Consider the following 18465-nt stretch of genomic DNA (forward strand, 5'->3'; position numbering starts at 1 on the left):
AATTAGCCTTGAAAATTTTCTGTTTTCAGCCCCTCTTTATTTTGTAAGTTTACTTTTTCAACCCTTTAATTAAATAAATTTCCGGTTTGGTCCTTAAACCATTTTTCTTGACATTTTAACACCAAAACTTATTGAAATTGATATTTTTCAGCATATTTCAGGTTGAAAACAGTTTGAGTCCCTGAAAATACTGTTTTCTCGGTTATAACCCCTCTTATTCGCAGTTTTTATAATTTTGGCCCAAATTGGAAAATTTTTGCAACTTCGGTCCTTTTTAAATTTAAAAAGTATTTTAAACCTTAGAAAATGTCTTGGAACACTAATAGTCCACTGTTTTACAAAAAAACACAGTTTTGGCCCTTCAAAACAGAAAATTTCGCATATTGGGCCTTATTGGGCCGAAAATGTCATTTTTAGCCCAATTAAGCTTGGAATTTATGTTTTTAATCCTCCAAAAGAGTATATTTTCATAAAATACATTATGGAAACTGTTTTGACTCATCTCACCCATCAGAATTCGAAATATTTCATTTTGGGCCCTTTAACTATATATTTTTAACATTTTATGTCCAAAAATTGAGTTTTTAGCCCAAAGAAAATGTTATTAAGCCATTTAGCTATTTGTCTTGGAACACTTTGTATGTAGAAATCTTTTTGATGCTAGTATCATTTAACATAAAGTATATCTCGATTTTTAGGGGTTTATGGCTAGATCCAACATTATAATCACACAAAAACACACATATAAGCATAGAAATCATACAAGGCATACAAAACACATATAGATCTACACTTTCACTTGTATCCCCCCCCCCCCCCCCACAAAACTTGTAAAACAGAAAAATAGGGAGTATGAAGCTCACCTTACGGTGTAGTTTCGGTTTTTGAAGAGAAGATGGAAGAAAACTTGGTGATTTTTGGCCTTAGCACCCTTTTCTTGAAGATCTCGAATTTGAGGTGGTTCTAGGATGCAAGATCATGATTTTTGCATGGATTAGGAAGAGAATTTGATAAAACAAAGAATCTAAGTCATAGATCCAAGCATAACCTTACCTTAGATGAAGAGTTTGTGGAAATATCCTCTTGAAAGCTCCTAATTTTCGAGATTTTTGAGTGGAGAGGAAGGATGTGTTCTTGAGTATTCTAGAGAGAATTTGTGAGAGATTTGTGTATGTGTGTGTGTGTTTCGGCCGAGAGTGAGAGAGGGAAAAGAAGAGAGAAGCATGAAAGGATGGTGCATGGAAGTATGAGTCTCCTTGCATGGAAGTCCTTTGGTTAATTATGAGGTGTCACTCACAAGGTCAACCCTTCCTCTTGGGCTTGTTTTGGGCCGAAAATATGGAAGGAAAAAGAGGGTTTTGGGCTTTAATACCCACAAGCCCATGTGTAAGTTAAGTTGAGTGAGTTTTAATCTAAAAAAATATAATATGATTTTTACATTTTGTTGGACTAGTTTAGGTTATTCATGGATCAAAGTTTTTAATTCATTTCATTCTAGGCCCAAAATGGCCCGAAATGTTGAAATAAATGATTGTGGTTCCAATTAGAGCCCAATTAGGGTTCTAAGCCCATGATAGTCAAATTGGAAGCTTATTGGTCCATTTGGGTCCAATAAGGAAGTCCTAGTCCAAAATGGACCTAAACAAGAACTTCTAGGGTTTCCAATTGTTTAATGACTATTTGTAGTATTTGTATGATATATTTGATTGATGTTTTTGATGTCATAATAATAAATATCACACATGCTTTTAAGTTCTTGATTCAACATTTACTTGAACATAGTGATTACAAGACACATAACTCCTAGTTGTGACATCATCCCCCCGTTAGAGGGAATTTTGTCCCGAAATTCTGTTTGAAAGCTAGATTTGAGAATGCTAGTATAGGTGAGGGTACTTTTGCTTCATTTGGTCTTCGCGTTCCCACGTGAATTCTGGCCCACGCTTTGCGTTCCACCATACTTTCACGATCGGGATGCGACTTTGCTTAGTACGCTTCACCTCCCTGTCCATGATTTCGATTGGTTCTTCAACGAACAGGAGATTCTCATTGATTTCGATCTCGTCAAGAGGAATGACGAGGGTTTCATCCGATAGGCACTTCTTTAGATTAGAGACATGAAACACGGGGTGTACACCGTTTAGCTCTGTGGGTAGCTGCAGCTTATATGCCACTGGGCCTATTCGGGTGATGATCTCGAAAGGTCCAATGTATCGTGGGTTCAGTTTTCCCCGCTTCCCAAAACGAATAACTCCTTTCCAAGGCGAGACTTTTAACAGTACTCGATCTCCGACTCGAAATTCTAAGGGCTTTCGCCGTTTATCGGCGTAACTCTTTTGTCGGTTGCGCGATGCTTGTAATCAAGCTCTGATTTGAATGATCTTTTCCGTGGTTTCACGAATGATCTCCGGTCCCGTTAGCGTTTGATCCGACGTGAGTGATTTTGCTAGCTGGGTATCACCTACTTCAGCCCAACATAACGGTGACCTACACTTACGCCCGTACAATGCTTCGAAAGGAGCCACCTTGATGCTCGAATGATAGCTATTGTTATATGAGAACTCGATCAAAGGTAGGTGGGTATCCCAAGACTTCCCAAAGTCTATCACGCATGCGCGGAGCATGTCTTCAAGCGTTTGGATGGTTCGTTCGCTTTGACCATCCGTTTGCGGATGATAAGCGGTGCTCATGTCGAGGTGAGTTCCCATTGCCTTGTGGAGTGATTGCCAAAAACGTGAAGTGAACCTACTGTCCCTATCCGAGATAATAGATTTTGGCACTCCATGGAGTCTCACGATTTCTCGTAGGTACAAACGCGTCAATCTCTCCATCTTGTAGGATTCCTTGATTGGCAGGAAATGGGCAGATTTCGTTAGTCGGTCGATTATTACCCATATGGTGTCCAGTCCGTCCGACGTCTTGGGTAGCTTGGTCACAAAATCCATAGAAATTCCCTCCCATTTCCACTCAGGGATTACTGGTTGCTGCAATAACCCTGAGGGCTTCTGGTATTCCACCTTTACCTTGGCACATGTAAGGCACTTACTAACATAGGTAGCAATCTCCGCCTTCATGTTAGGCCACCAATAGTGTTGTTTAATATCCAAATACATCTTGTCTGAACCAGGATGAATGGAGTATCGTGTCTTGTGGGCTTCCTTCATAACAACCTCCCTAAATCCTCCGATTTTTGGGACCCAAATACGGTTCATGAAGTAGTATACTCCATTCTCCTTTGCTTCTAGGTTCTTCTCCATCCCGCACAATGCTTCGCTTGCCTTGTTTTCCGTTTTCATTGCCTCCGACTGGGCTACCGCAATTTGAGTGGCTAAGTGAGATTGGATGGTTATTGAGAGAGTTTTCGCGCGGCGATTAGAGTACTCCTTCCGACTTAACACATCAGCTACCACGTTGGCCTTGCCTGGGTGGTACTTGATCTCACACTCATAATCGTTTAGCAATTCCACCCATCTTCGTTGCCTCATGTTCAGCTCCTTCTGGTTCAAGATGTGTTGGAGACTCTTGTGGTCCGTGAAGATGGTGCACTTCGTACCGTACAGGTAGTGCCTCCAAATTTTCAGAGCGAAGACCACGGCTCCAATTCTAGGTCATGGGTCGTATAATTTACTTCGTGCGTCTTTAGTTGGCGGGACGCGTATGCTATCACCCTTCCACGTTGCATGAGAACGCAACCTAAGCCCTGATTTGACGCGTCACAGTAGACTACAAAATCTTCCGTTCCTTCAGCTAGAGATAGTACAGGAGCGCTACAGAGAGCTTGCTTCAAGGTTCAAAACGCAATCTCTTGTTTTTCTGTCCATCTGAATGGTACGCCCTTCTGCATAAGCGAGGTAAGTGGCTTGGCGATCTTAGAGAAGTTTTGAATGAATCTCCTATAGTAGCCTGCTAGACCCAAGAATTGACGAATTTCAGTGGGCGTGGTCGGAGTTGCCCATCCTTCCACGGCTTTGACCTTAGAGGGATCCACATGAATTCCATATTGGCTAACTACGTGACCTAGGAAGTTCACACTCCGGAGCCAGAACTCACACTTGGAGAGTTTGGCGTAAAGCTTTTCCGATTGCAGAGTTTCTAGGACTTGTCGGAGATGTTGGCCATGCTCTTCTTTGCTTCGAGAATAGACGAGGATGTCATCGATAAACACAATGACGAAGTTGTCGAGGAACGGTCGACAGACTCGATTCATTGGGTCCATAAATGCGGCAGGTGCATTTGTTAGACCGAAAGGCATTACGACAAATTCATAATGTCCGTAGCGGGTTCGGAAAGCGGTTTTAGGAATATCCTCTTCCCGGAATTTGAGTTGGTGGTATCCGGACCGTAGATCTATTTTTGAAAAATAACTAGCTCCTTGGAGCTGGTCGAACAGATCATCGATTCGTGGGAGTGGGTAGCGGTTTTTAACAGTGAGTTTATTTAACTCTCTGTAATCGATGCACATTCTAAAAGATCCGTCCTTCTTTTTGACAAAGAGTACTGGGGCTCCCCATGGCGAGTAACTAGGTCGGATAAATCCCTTGTCCAGAAGTTCACTGAGTTGGCTGGACAATTCCTGCATTTCAGCAGGAGCCAGCCGATAGGGTGATTTAGCGAGAGGAGTTGCTCCTGGAACGAGGTCGATTCGGAACTCAACCTGTCTCTCTGGGGGTACTCCCGGAAGATATTCAGGAAACACGTCTGGAAATTCACATGCTACCGGGATATCTTGAATGTTAGTTTCTTCCTTGGTCTTATTCACTATGTGAGCCAGAAATGCCAAATCCTTCTTTCGTAGGTGCTTTTGTGCCTTAATGCACGAGATAAGGCGAAGGTTCATACTGGGTTTGTCTCCGTAAATTACTAGGGTTTCGTGATTTGGAAGGCGAAGGCGTACAACCTTCTCGTGACACATAATTTCAGCATGGTGGGGGCTTAACCAATCCATGCCGATGATCACATTGAAACTCCTAATTGATACTGGCATTAGGTCTATTCGAAATACGTGTTGATTGAGGGTTAGGGTACATCCGATGTAGATTTCCCCAGTGGATTCGGTTTTCCTATTGGCCGTTTCCACCGTATAGGTTTCATTTAGCTTTTGGGGTTGTTGTTTTAATAAATGTTTAAACTTATCGCTTACGAAACTTCGCTCCGCTCCGGTGTCAAATAAGATGCATGCATAAGTGTGGTTTGGGGAAACATACCGGCAACAACTGAGGGGTCCTGAATCGCCTCACCCTGACCCATGGTCAGCATCCTTCCTGTTCCTCCGTTTCCTGAATTGTTGTTGTTAGGGCAGTCTCGGCGGAAGTGCCCCGTCCTCCCACACCCGAAGCAGGTGTGGCTAGGCCCTGCATTTTGCCGCCGACATTGGTGTTGTTGTTGTTGCGATGGTTGTTGTTGTTTCCCTGATTTTGGTTCTGGGGAGGATAAGTCCTGCAGTACCTTGCAGTGTGTCCCCTTCGATTGCAACTGGTAAACTGAAAATCCCTGCATTCTCCGTTATGATGGAGACCGCACTTATTGCATTTGGGAAGATTACCGGAATAGGGTCTTGAAGCATTTGGAGCAGCTGAGGCTGGAGCATGTGGTGCGGCTGGAACCGGTGCGGTGACAGCGTTAACTGCCACTGTCTGCTGCTTTTTAGAGGTCTCGGGGCCCTGGCGCCCCTTCCTCTTATTATTCTTTCCCTTCTTGCCATCACCTTCCTTCTTCTTCTCAGCCTCCACTGGCTTCTCGCCCTTCTTGTTGTTATGGTCATACAGCCTCTTCGCCAATCTCTTCGCACTGTCAAATGTTTCAGGGTTCGCAGCTATCACATTCCCTTGAATGGGTGATGTTAGTCCCCAGATGAATCGCTCAATCTTCTTTCCTTCCGAGGTGATCATACCCGGGCACAGCAGAGATAGTTCACTAAATCTCGATATAGGCATCGATATTCGCATTCTGCACAGTGAGGTTCCATAGCTCTTGCTCCATCTTCTGTATTTCGCCTCGTGGGCAGTACTCAACCATTAACATTTCTTTCATCTCTGCCCACGACATAGAGTTGGCTACAGGGAGCGTCATGGCTTCCACGTGTCCATTCCACCAAGTGAGTGCTTGGTCCACAAAGGTGCAGACCGTGAACTTCACCTTCATCTGCTCGGGGCATTCGCATATCTCGAATACCGATTCCACCTTCTCGATCCATCGCTTCAGAGTGATCACCCCTCCAGTGCCGTTAAAAGTTCGTGGTTTGGCGTTCGTGAAGTCCTTGTAGGTACATGTTTTGGTAGGTCCTTGATTCATCCCGTTGTTCGAACTTCCGGCTCCTTGTTCGTTGCCTCCTCCATTATTCCCCTGATGGAGTTGTGCCATAGCTGCGGTGACCGCAGCAGACACGGCTGCCTGGAATGCAGTGGAGTCAACTTCGGGTGGAGTTGGTCCTGGGTTTCCGCGAGTAGGTCGAAGAGGCATCTTTCTGTCACGAAACGGAAAGATGTTGAGTGTTTGTGGTTTCTGTGAGGTTGTGATCCTACTAACTAGGTGCATGGTACGAACTCGGAACACTACTACCGTTGAACATACAATCATAAATTCTTAACACATAGCAATTTGTAATATCATAACAAAGCACATAAAAGTTCATTAATATTATCCGCATTTGATACCAGAAAATTTTGCTCGTAAGAGCATACATGAGTGACACTAATTTGACAGCATAACGACTCTATGAGTAGTGTAGTCACTTAAACATAGAGTCGGGGTACATAGCATAGTTCCTAACGATCTACTAAGATAAGTCTATCCCTAACCGCGATGAGCTGCGTCCGGAGGTGGTGCCGAGGATGTGGATGCTCCCTGAAGACGAGCCACCAAGCATTCTGCGTCCTGAAGTCGAGACTCCCACCTTACCTGCCTCATGTGAAACTCCCGAAGGACGTCACGCGTCTCCTGTTCCGCACGCTCGACCCTAGTCCACAGCTGGTGTACCTGATCAGCAGTGCCCTGAGCAAGGTCGCCGGTGTCCCGTAATCGTCTCACCATGACCGGTAGGGCTCGGTCGGCCGGTCCTCCATCCCTCAGGTCAAAGAACTCACGTGACATGCCGAACGGGGGTCGCTGTCCCTGATGTCTGCTCCATCTCCAAAGATCAATGCCCCAAGGAGGGGTAGGACCAGTGGGGCCCACGCGGTAAGCAGGCACCCTGATCGGGTAAGGGGGGTTGATGACCTCGGACTCTGTGTCCGAATCACCCCCTTCGCTGTCATCGGGTTCCTCTTCGAAGTTCTCTTTGTCCTCTTTGGGTTCGGCGGGCTCGCCCTCGACTTCTGCCTCCGGTTCCCCGTCAGATTCCTCTTCGGGGTCTTCCTCAGGTTCCTCTTCAGGCTCTTCCTCAGGCTCCTCCTCCTCTAGCCATCCGTTGTTTCCCTGATTAGGGAAATAGGGGTCTCCAGGGTGATGAAAACCAGCCATGCTGTCTGCGCGAGTATGTAAATATGCTAACATTATTCCTAGGATGCTATGACTATTGTACGGACTAAGCAAACGTTCTCTTTTTAGTGATAAAGGGTACAGTTTTAGGTTCCCTAGCTATCCCGATCTCATCAGGACGTGTGTTAGTTTTACTTTGGAGAGAAGGTAGTTGATCAGGCTACATCCACTCCTTGGTATCACTAAGAACAGTCCCGAATTAACCGAGATACTAGCATTATTGTGTTTGGTTCGGCGTTATGTTCCTATTCCTAATGCAAGCAAGGATGTTTTATTTACTTGTTTTGTTCAGAGTTATGTTAGTCCCTCTTTTTGGTTTATAGTTGCATATCAATGTGTGGCTAGACATGCTAGTTCACTATAAACAAAGCTCTGATACCAACCTGTCACACCCCCGAACCAGACGGCGGAAACGTCCGAGGGCTGTCGTGACTTAATTGAATACCATAACATTGAATATATATGAAACGTAACATCATTCGTCACCATGCATTAATATAGTACAACTGATAAAGTTTACATTGAGTACATTGTTTAAACATTACATTCCCAAAAATGAATTGTTCGATTCATAAATAAATAAACTGCAAGCCATCACTGAGTACATTTTCCTTTGGTTCACTTGTTACCTGAGAATACAAGTATTTTGAAAAAACGTCAACATATGAAATGTTGGTGAGTTCATAAGCGGTATTTGAAAAGCAACGTTTTGTATTATTTTGAAAATCACCAGAAAATCCGATATTTTATGAAAAGAGTTTTTGAGTAAAAAGAAGTTTGTGAAGATCCATAAGTATGCTTGTTTGTTTCTATAGTTGTAAAAAAAATGTTCATTATGCTTATGTACATTTCGAAACTGTATGTATTGTAAAACCCTAGAAAAACCCGATGTTTTCCTAATTCTTTGAATTCCATGAAGTTGAAAATAAAACCATCGCGGCGTGTGAAGTCATTAATTCCAGGCGACGTCGGATTATTGCGCATGGTGAATTGCTATAAACAAGCGTTACGCAAACGACCAGTTTACAACTATACTAACGATCCCTTAGGCGTCGTCCGTACTATTCACGTAATCCAACCGCCCTGACTTCGAGTAATCCCACATCCGAAGAGAAAGAGGGCACGAAGACCTCGGTAACTCCGTTAGCCGGTTGGGGATAAAAAAAAGAGTACGAGGGGCCCTTGGCCCGCCTCGCATTAAAATAACCGACTTTACTAGCAGTACCAAAGGACCCTTGGGGACCAATAGTATAAAAGCCATTGAAAGTCCTTTTACGCTGTGTTAGATCATGTAAGACCCAACAACTCGTAAGGTAGAAGTCTTCGGGCCTTAAGATCAGGTCATTGGGCTAGCTAGGCCCAACAAACAAGATTTTACACTTTGGGGCCCAAAGATGGTGCGTCGACGTCTGTGCACTCTCACGTGTGTATTAAATTCCCAAATGTTACTTGTGCGAATCGAGTTATCGCCATGTTAGTAGTTTCGGGTTGTTATTGATTCGAGACCGAATCAATTCGTTTAACAACGATTTTTGGTATTGTTGTGTATTGTATTTCGTCGGTAGTCGCGGTGCCAATATTTGATCACGATGGGTGCATTGAATTAGCCTTGAAAATTTTCTGTTTTCAGCCCCTCTTTATTTTGTAAGTTTACTTTTTCAACCCTTTAATTAAATAAATTTCCGGTTTGGTCCTTAAACCATTTTTCTTGACATTTTAACACCAAAACTTATTGAAATTGATATTTTTCAGCATATTTCAGGTTGAAAACAGTTTGAGTCCCTGAAAATACTGTTTTCTCGGTTATAACCCCTCTTATTCGCAGTTTTTATAATTTTGGCCCAAATTGGAAAATTTTTGCAACTTCGGTCCTTTTTAAATTTAAAAAGTATTTTAAACCTTAGAAAATGTCTTGGAACACTAATAGTCCACTGTTTTACAAAAAAACACAGTTTTGGCCCTTCAAAACAGAAAATTTCGCATATTGGGCCTTATTGGGCCGAAAATGTCATTTTTAGCCCAATTAAGCTTGGAATTTATGTTTTTAATCCTCTAAAAGAGTATATTTTCATAAAATACATTATGGAAACTGTTTTGACTCATCTCACCCATCAGAATTCGAAATATTTCATTTTGGGCCCTTTAACTATATATTTTTAACATTTTATGTCCAAAAATTGAGTTTTTAGCCCAAAGAAAATGTTATTAAGCCATTTAGCTATTTGTCTTGGAACACTTTGTATGTAGAAATATTTTTGATGCTAGTATCATTTAACATAAAGTATATCTCGATTTTTAGGGGTTTATGGCTAGATCCAACATTATAATCACACAAAAACACACATATAAGCATAGAAATCATACAAGGCATACAAAACACATATAGATCTACACTTTCACTTGTATCCCCCCCCCCACAAAACTTGTAAAACAGAAAAATAGGGAGTATGAAGCTCACCTTACGGTGTAGTTTCGGTTTTTGAAGAGAAGATGGAAGAAAACTTGGTGATTTTTGGCCTTAGCACCCTTTTCTTGAAGATCTCGAATTTGAGGTGGTTCTAGGATGCAAGATCATGATTTTTGCATGGATTAGGAAGAGAATTTGATAAAACAAAGAATCTAAGTCATAGATCCAAGCATAACCTTACCTTAGATGAAGAGTTTGTGGAAATATCCTCTTGAAAGCTCCTAATTTTCGAGATTTTTGAGTGGAGAGGAAGGATGTGTTCTTGAGTATTCTAGAGAGAATTTGTGAGAGATTTGTGTATGTGTGTGTGTGTTTCGGCCGAGAGTGAGAGAGGGAAAAGAAGAGAGAAGCATGAAAGGATGGTGCATGGAAGTATGAGCCTCCTTGCATGGAAGTCCTTTGGTTAATTATGAGGTGTCACTCACAAGGTCAACCCTTCCTCTTGGGCTTGTTTTGGGCCGAAAATATGGAAGGAAAAAGAGGGTTTTGGGCTTTAATACCCACAAGCCCATGTGTAAGTTAAGTTGAGTGAGTTTTAATCTAAAAAAATATAATATGATTTTTACATTTTGTTGGACTAGTTTAGGTTATTCATGGATCAAAGTTTTTAATTCATTTCATTCTAGGCCCAAAATGGCCCGAAATGTTGAAATAAATGATTGTGGTTCCAATTAGAGCCCAATTAGGGTTCTAAGCCCATGATAGTCAAATTGGAAGCTTATTGGTCCATTTGGGTCCAATAAGGAAGTCCTAGTCCAAAATGGACCTAAACAAGAACTTCTAGGGTTTCCAATTGTTTAATGACTATTTGTAGTATTTGTATGATATATTTGATTGATGTTTTTGATGTCATAATAATAAATATCACACATGCTTTTAAGTTCTTGATTCAACATTTACTTGAACATAGTGATTACAAGACACATAACTCCTAGTTGTGACATCATCCCCCCGTTAGAGGGAATTTCGTCCCGAAATTCTGTTTGAAAGCTAGATTTGAGAATGCTAGTATAGGTGAGGGTACTTTTGCTTCATTTGGTCTTCGCGTTCCCACGTGAATTCTGGCCCACGCTTTGCGTTCCACCATACTTTCACGATCGGGATGCGACTTTGCTTAGTACGCTTCACCTCCCTGTCCATGATTTCGATTGGTTCTTCAACGAACAGGAGATTCTCATTGATTTCGATCTCGTCAAGAGGAATGACGAGGGTTTCATCCGATAGGCACTTCTTTAGATTAGAGACATGAAACACGGGGTGTACACCGTTTAGCTCTGCGGGTAGCTGCAGCTTATATGCCACTGGGCCTATTCGGGTGATGATCTCGAAAGGTCCAATGTATCGTGGGTTCAGTTTTCCCCGCTTCCCAAAACGAATAACTCCTTTCCAAGGCGAGACTTTTAACAGTACTCGATCTCCGACTCGAAATTCTAAGGGCTTTCGCCGTTTATCGGCGTAACTCTTTTGTCGGTTGCGCGATGCTTGTAATCAAGCTCTGATTTGAATGATCTTTTCCGTGGTTTCACGAATGATCTCCGGTCCTGTTAGCGTTTGATCCGACATGAGTGATTTTGCTAGCTGGGTATCACCTACTTCAGCCCAACATAACGGTGACCTACACTTACGCCCGTACAATGCTTCGAAAGGAGCCACCTTGATGCTCGAATGATAGCTATTGTTATATGAGAACTCGATCAAAGGTAGGTGGGTATCCCAAGACTTCCCAAAGTCTATCACGCATGCGCGGAGCATGTCTTCAAGCGTTTGGATGGTTCGTTCGCTTTGACCATCCGTTTGCGGATGATAAGCGGTGCTCATGTCGAGGTGAGTTCCCATTGCCTTGTGGAGTGATTGCCAAAAACGTGAAGTGAACCTACTGTCCCTATCCGAGATAATAGATTTTGGCACTCCATGGAGTCTCACGATTTCTCGTAGGTACAAACGCGTCAATCTCTCCATCTTGTAGGATTCCTTGATTGGCAGGAAATGGGCAGATTTCGTTAGTCGGTCGATTATTACCCATATGGTGTCCAGTCCGTCCGACGTCTTGGGTAGCTTGGTCACAAAATCCATAGAAATTCCCTCCCATTTCCACTCAGGGATTACTGGTTGCTGCAATAACCCTGAGGGCTTCTGGTATTCCACCTTTACCTTGGCACATGTAAGGCACTTACTAACATAGGTAGCAATCTCCGCCTTCATGTTAGGCCACCAATAGTGTTGTTTAATATCCAAATACATCTTGTCTGAACCAGGATGAATGGAGTATCGTGTCTTGTGGGCTTCCTTCATAACAACCTCCCTAAATCCTCCGATTTTTGGGACCCAAATACGGTTCATGAAGTAGTATACTCCATTCTCCTTTGCTTCTAGGTTCTTCTCCATCCCGCACAATGCTTCGCTTGCCTTGTTTTCCGTTTTCATTGCCTCCGACTGGGCTACCGCAATTTGAGTGGCTAAGTGAGATTGGATGGTTATTGAGAGAGTTTTCACGCGGCGATTAGAGTACTCCTTCCGACTTAACACATCAGCTACCACGTTGGCCTTGCCTGGGTGGTACTTGATCTCACACTCATAATCGTTTAGCAATTCCACCCATCTTCGTTGCCTCATGTTCAGCTCCTTCTGGTTCAAGATGTGTTGGAGACTCTTGTGGTCCGTGAAGATGGTGCACTTCGTACCGTACAGGTAGTGCCTCCAAATTTTCAGAGCGAAGACCACGGCTCCAATTCTAGGTCATGGGTCGTATAATTTACTTCGTGCGTCTTTAGTTGGCGGGACGCGTATGCTATCACCCTTCCACGTTGCATGAGAACGCAACCTAAGCCCTGATTTGACGCGTCACAGTAGACTACAAAATCTTCCGTTCCTTCAGCTAGAGATAGTACAGGAGCGCTACAGAGAGCTTGCTTCAAGGTTCAAAACGCAATCTCTTGTTTTTCTGTCCATCTGAATGGTACGCCCTTCTGCATAAGCGAGGTAAGTGGCTTGGCGATCTTAGAGAAGTTTTGAATGAATCTCCTATAGTAGCCTGCTAGACCCAAGAATTGACGAATTTCAGTGGGCGTGGTCGGAGTTGCCCATCCTTCCACGGCTTTGACCTTAGAGGGATCCACATGAATTCCATCTTGGCTAACTACGTGACCTAGGAAGTTCACACTCCGGAGCCAGAACTCACACTTGGAGAGTTTGGCGTAAAGCTTTTCCGATTGCAGAGTTTCTAGGACTTGTCGGAGATGTTGGCCATGCTCTTCTTTGCTTCGAGAATAGACGAGGATGTCATCGATAAACACAATGACGAAGTTGTCGAGGAACGGTCGACAGACTCGATTCATTGGGTCCATAAATGCGGCAGGTGCATTTGTTAGACCGAAAGGCATTACGACAAATTCATAATGTCCGTAGCGGGTTCGGAAAGCGGTTTTAGGAATATCCTCTTCCCGGAATTTGAGTTGGTGGTATCCGGACCGTAGATCTATTTTTGAAAAATAACTAGCTCCTTGGAGCTGGTCGAACAGATCATCGATTCGTGGGAGTGGGTAGCGGTTTTTAACAGTGAGTTTATTTAACTCTCTGTAATCGATGCACATTCTAAAAGATCCGTCCTTCTTTTTGACAAAGAGTACTGGGGCTCCCCATGGCGAGTAACTAGGTCGGATAAATCCCTTGTCCAGAAGTTCACTGAGTTGGCTGGACAATTCCTGCATTTCAGCAGGAGCCAGCCGATAGGGTGATTTAGCGAGAGGAGTTGCTCCTGGAACGAGGTCGATTCGGAACTCAACCTGTCTCTCTGGGGGTACTCCCGGAAGATATTCAGGAAACACGTCTGGAAATTCACATGCTACCGGGATATCTTGAATGTTAGTTTCTTCCTTGGTCTTATTCACTATGTGAGCCAGAAATGCCAAATCCTTCTTTCGTAGGTGCTTTTGTGCCTTAATGCACGAGATAAGGCGAAGGTTCATACTGGGTTTGTCTCCGTAAATTACTAGGGTTTCGTGATTTGGAAGGCGAAGGCGTACAACCTTCTCGTGACACATAATTTCAGCATGGTGGGGGCTTAACCAATCCATGCCGATGATCACATTGAAACTCCTAATTGATACTGGCATTAGGTCTATTCGAAATACGTGTTGATTGAGGGTTAGGGTACATCCGATGTAGATTTCCCCAGTGGATTCGGTTTTCCTATTGGCCGTTTCCACCGTATAGGTTTCATTTAGCTTTTGGGGTTGTTGTTTTAATAAATGTTTAAACTTATCGCTTACGAAACTTCGCTCCGCTCCGGTGTCAAATAAGATGCATGCATAAGTGTGGTTTGGGGAAACATACCGGCAACAACTGAGGGGTCCTGAATCGCCTCACCCTGACCCATGGTCAGCATCCTTCCTGTTCCTCCGTTTCCTGAATTGTTGTTGTTAGGGCAGTCTCGGCGGAAGTGCCCCGTCCTCCCACACCCGAAGCAGGTGTGGCTAGGCCCTGCATTTTGCCGCCGACATTGGTGTTGTTGTTGTTGCGATGGTTGTTGTTGTTTCCCTGATTTTGGTTCTGGGGAGGATAAGTCCTGCAGTACCTTGCAGTGTGTCCCCTTCGATTGCAACTGGTAAACTGAAAATCCCTGCATTCTCCGTTATGATGGAGACCGCACTTATTGCATTTGGGAAGATTACCGGAATAGGGTCTTGAAGCATTTGGAGCAGCTGAGGCTGGAGCATGTGGTGCGGCTGGAACCGGTGCGGTGACAGCGTTAACTGCCACTGTCTGCTGCTTTTTAGAGGTCTCGGGGCCCTGGCGCCCCTTCCTCTTATTATTCTTTCCCTTCTTGCCATCACCTTCCTTCTTCTTCTCAGCCTCCACTGGCTTCTCGCCCTTCTTGTTGTTATGGTCATACAGCCTCTTCGCCAATCTCTTCGCACTGTCAAATGTTTCAGGGTTCGCAGCTATCACATTCCCTTGAATGGGTGATGTTAGTCCCCAGATGAATCGCTCAATCTTCTTTCCTTCCGAGGTGATCATACCCGGGCACAGCAGAGATAGTTCACTAAATCTCGATATGTAGGCATCGATATTCGCATTCTGCACAGTGAGGTTCCATAGCTCTTGCTCCATCTTCTGTATTTCGCCTCGTGGGCAGTACTCAACCATTAACATTTCTTTCATCTCTGCCCACGACATAGAGTTGGCTACAGGGAGCGTCATGGCTTCCACGTGTCCATTCCACCAAGTGAGTGCTTGGTCCACAAAGGTGCAGACCGTGAACTTCACCTTCATCTGCTCGGGGCATTCGCATATCTCGAATACCGATTCCACCTTCTCGATCCATCGCTTCAGAGTGATCACCCCTCCAGTGCCGTTAAAAGTTCGTGGTTTGGCGTTCGTGAAGTCCTTGTAGGTACATGTTTTGGTAGGTCCTTGATTCATCCCGTTGTTCGAACTTCCGGCTCCTTGTCCGTTGCCTCCTCCATTATTCCCCTGATGGAGTTGTGCCATAGCTGCGGTGACCGCAGCAGACACGGCTGCCTGGAATGCAGTGGAGTCAACTTCGGGTGGAGTTGGTCCTGGGTTTCCGCGAGTAGGTCGAAGAGGCATCTTTCTGTCACGAAACGGAAAGATGTTGAGTGTTTGTGGTTTCTGTGAGGTTGTGATCCTACTAACTAGGTGCATGGTACGAACTCGGAACACTACTACCGTTGAACATACAATCATAAATTCTTAACACATAGCAATTTGTAATATCATAACAAAGCACATAAAAGTTCATTAATATTATCCGCATTTGATACCAGAAAATTTTGCTCGTAAGAGCATACATGAGTGACACTAATTTGACAGCATAACGACTCTATGAGTAGTGTAGTCACTTAAACATAGAGTCGGGGTACATAGCATAGTTCCTAACGATCTACTAAGATAAGTCTATCCCTAACCGCGATGAGCTGCGTCCGGAGGTGGTGCCGAGGATGTGGATGCTCCCTGAAGACGAGCCACCAAGCATTCTGCGTCCTGAAGTCGAGACTCCCACCTTACCTGCCTCATGTGAAACTCCCGAAGGACGTCACGCGTCTCCTGTTCCGCACGCTCGACCCTAGTCCACAGCTGGTGTACCTGATCAGCAGTGCCCTGAGCAAGGTCGCCGGTGTCCCGTAATCGTCTCACCATGACCGGTAGGGCTCGGTCGGCCGGTCCTCCATCCCTCAGGTCAAAGAACTCACGTGACATGCCGAACGGGGGTCGCTGTCCCTGATGTCTGCTCCATCTCCAAAGATCAATGCCCCAAGGAGGGGTAGGACCAGTGGGGCCCACGCGGTAAGCAGGCACCCTGATCGGGTAAGGGGGGTTGATGACCTCGGACTCTGTGTCCGAATCACCCCCTTCGCTGTCATCGGGTTCCTCTTCGAAGTTCTCTTTGTCCTCTTTGGGTTCGGCGGGCTCGCCCTCGACTTCTGCCTCCGGTTCCCCGTCAGATTCCTCTTCGGGGTCTTCCTCAGGTTCCTCTTCAGGCTCTTCCTCAGGCTCCTCCTCCTCTAGCCATCCGTTGTTTCCCTGATTAGGGAAATAGGGGTCTCCAGGGTGATGAAAACCAGCCATGCTGTCTGCGCGAGTATGTAAATATGCTAACATTATTCCTAGGATGCTATGACTATTGTACGGACTAAGCAAACGTTCTCTTTTTAGTGATAAAGGGTACAGTTTTAGGTTCCCTAGCTATCCCGATCTCATCAGGACGTGTGTTAGTTTTACTTTGGAGAGAAGGTAGTTGATCAGGCTACATCCACTCCTTGGTATCACTAAGAACAGTCCCGAATTAACCGAGATACTAGCATTATTGTGTTTGGTTCGGCGTTATGTTCCTATTCCTAATGCAAGCAAGGATGTTTTATTTACTTGTTTTGTTCAGAGTTATGTTAGTCCCTCTTTTTGGTTTATAGTTGCATATCAATGTGTGGCTAGACATGCTAGTTCACTATAAACAAAGCTCTGATACCAACCTGTCACACCCCCGAACCAGACGGCGGAAACGTCCGAGGGCTGTCGTGACTTAATTGAATACCATAACATTGAATATATATGAAACGTAACATCATTCGTCACCATGCATTAATATAGTACAACCGATAAAGTTTACATTGAGTACATTGTTTAAACATTACATTCCCAAAAATGAATTGTTCGATTCATAAATAAATAAACTGCAAGCCATCACTGAGTACATTTTCCTTTGGTTCACTTGTTACCTGAGAATACAAGTATTTTGAAAAAACGTCAACATATGAAATGTTGGTGAGTTCATAAGCGGTATTTGAAAAGCAACGTTTTGTATTATTTTGAAAATCACCAGAAAATCCGATATTTTATGAAAAGAGTTTTTGAGTAAAAAGAAGTTTGTGAAGATCCATAAGTATGCTTGTTTGTTTCTATAGTTGTAAAAAAAATGTTCATTATGCTTATGTACATTTCGAAACTGTATGTATTGTAAAACCCTAGAAAAACCCGATGTTTTCCTAATTCTTTGAATTCCATGAAGTTGAAAATAAAACCATCGCGGCGTGTGAAGTCATTAATTCCAGGCGACGTCGGATTATTGCGCATGGTGAATTGCTATAAACAAGCATTACGCAAACGACCAGTTTACAACTATACTAACGATCCCTTAGGCGTCGTCCGTACTATTCACGTAATCCAACCGCCCTGACTTCGAGTAATCCCACATCCGAAGAGAAAGAGGGCACGAAGACCTCGGTAACTCCGTTAGCCGGTTGGGGATAAAAAAAAAGAGTACGAGGGGCCCTTGGCCCGCCTCGCATTAAAATAACCGACTTTACTAGCAGTACCAAAGGACCCTTGGGGACCAATAGTATAAAAGCCATTGAAAGTCCTTTTACGCTGTGTTAGATCATGTAAGACCCAACAACTCGTAAGGTAGAAGTCTTCGGGCCTTAAGATCAGGTCATTGGGCTAGCTAGGCCCAACAAACAAGATTTTACACTTTGGGGCCCAAAGATGGTGCGTCGACGTCTGTGCACTCTCACGTGTGTATTAAATTCCCAAATGTTACTTGTGCGAATCGAGTTATCGCCATGTTAGTAGTTTCGGGTTGTTATTGATTCGAGACCGAATCAATTCGTTTAACAACGATTTTTGGTATTGTTGTGTATTGTATTTCGTCGGTAGTCGCGGTGCCAATATTTGATCACGATGGGTGCATTGAATTAGCCTTGAAAATTTTCTGTTTTCAGCCCCTCTTTATTTTGTAAGTTTACTTTTTCAACCCTTTAATTAAATAAATTTCCGGTTTGGTCCTTAAACCATTTTTCTTGACATTTTAACACCAAAACTTATTGAAATTGATATTTTTCAGCATATTTCAGGTTGAAAACAGTTTGAGTCCCTGAAAATACTGTTTTCTCGGTTATAACCCCTCTTTTTCGCAGTTTTTATAATTTTGGCCCAAATTGGAAAATTTTTGCAACTTCGGTCCTTTTTAAATTTAAAAAGCATTTTAAACCTTAGAAAAGGTCTTG

The sequence above is a fragment of the Lactuca sativa genome, chromosome 1, assembly GCF_002870075.4.
Source record: "Lactuca sativa cultivar Salinas chromosome 1, Lsat_Salinas_v11, whole genome shotgun sequence".
In the NCBI taxonomy this organism is placed as follows: Eukaryota; Viridiplantae; Streptophyta; class Magnoliopsida; order Asterales; family Asteraceae; genus Lactuca; species Lactuca sativa.